Source organism: Mirounga leonina, unplaced genomic scaffold, assembly GCF_011800145.1.
Source record: "Mirounga leonina isolate KUSES-001 unplaced genomic scaffold, KU_Mleo_1.0 Mir_150, whole genome shotgun sequence".
Lineage (NCBI taxonomy): Eukaryota > Metazoa > Chordata > Mammalia > Carnivora > Phocidae > Mirounga > Mirounga leonina.
The window spans coordinates 24,961,765-24,962,640 of NW_023270374.1; positions in this window are offsets into that span (position 1 = coordinate 24,961,765).

Consider the following 876-nt stretch of genomic DNA (forward strand, 5'->3'; position numbering starts at 1 on the left):
TCCGAGCACCGGGCACCGCGGCCTGCTGGCTCCCGGCCCTGGCGCCGCGGGCCACGGAGTGTGGGGCAGGAGGGCAAGGCCAGGGCCGGGGGCCGCCCGCGCAGTGCTCTTCCTCCAAAGCTCCCCTTTACTTTCTTGCTTAATACCTCCTCCGGCTGGGCCATGGCCTTGCCCTCCTGCCCTCGGCTCCTGGCGCAGAAATCCTCGGGGGACCTCCCCTGCCCCCTGGCCTCCGGCTGGCGCTGATTCAATCCTAAAGGACATTTCCCCAGGAACCACCTACTGAACCGCTGGTCCCTTGGAGCCCAGCGGCCAGAAGTGGCCTCTGCTTAGTTGGAGGGCCTGGGTCTGGGCCTCTCTGCTGCTCCTGCTCCGGGCTCAGGCAGGAATCAGAGCCGGGGCTGCGACTCTGCACCGAGAGCTGGCCTCCAGCGGAGTTTATGCTGCGCATCTCCCAAGGGGATAGCTTAGCTTTTCACTGAACAGCCTTCCCAGGCATCGCTAGCACCAGGCTGTCAGACAGCGAGCGCTTGGGGAGGGGCAGGCATCCACGAAGTTCTGGGACAAGGGTCTACCGAGGGCCTGAGCCCAGGGAACTCAGGACCTCCTTCTCTGACCTAGGGGGCCAGTACCAAGAAGTCACAGCATACTCTCCCATTGGGCCATCCCCTCGACGGAGAATTCAGGGGATACAGGAAGATGGAAGGTGGGGAGGGTCTTCATTTTGTCTCCTTTGTCCTGTTCAGACAGAGTTGTACCCACAGCAGACAGCTCTGAATTAAAGCATGAAAACACAGCAAGACCCTGGGCCTGTTTTCTTTATATCGTGTTTCCCCTCCACCCCGAGGAGCGAGGCAGGGGGCTCAAACCATCCCT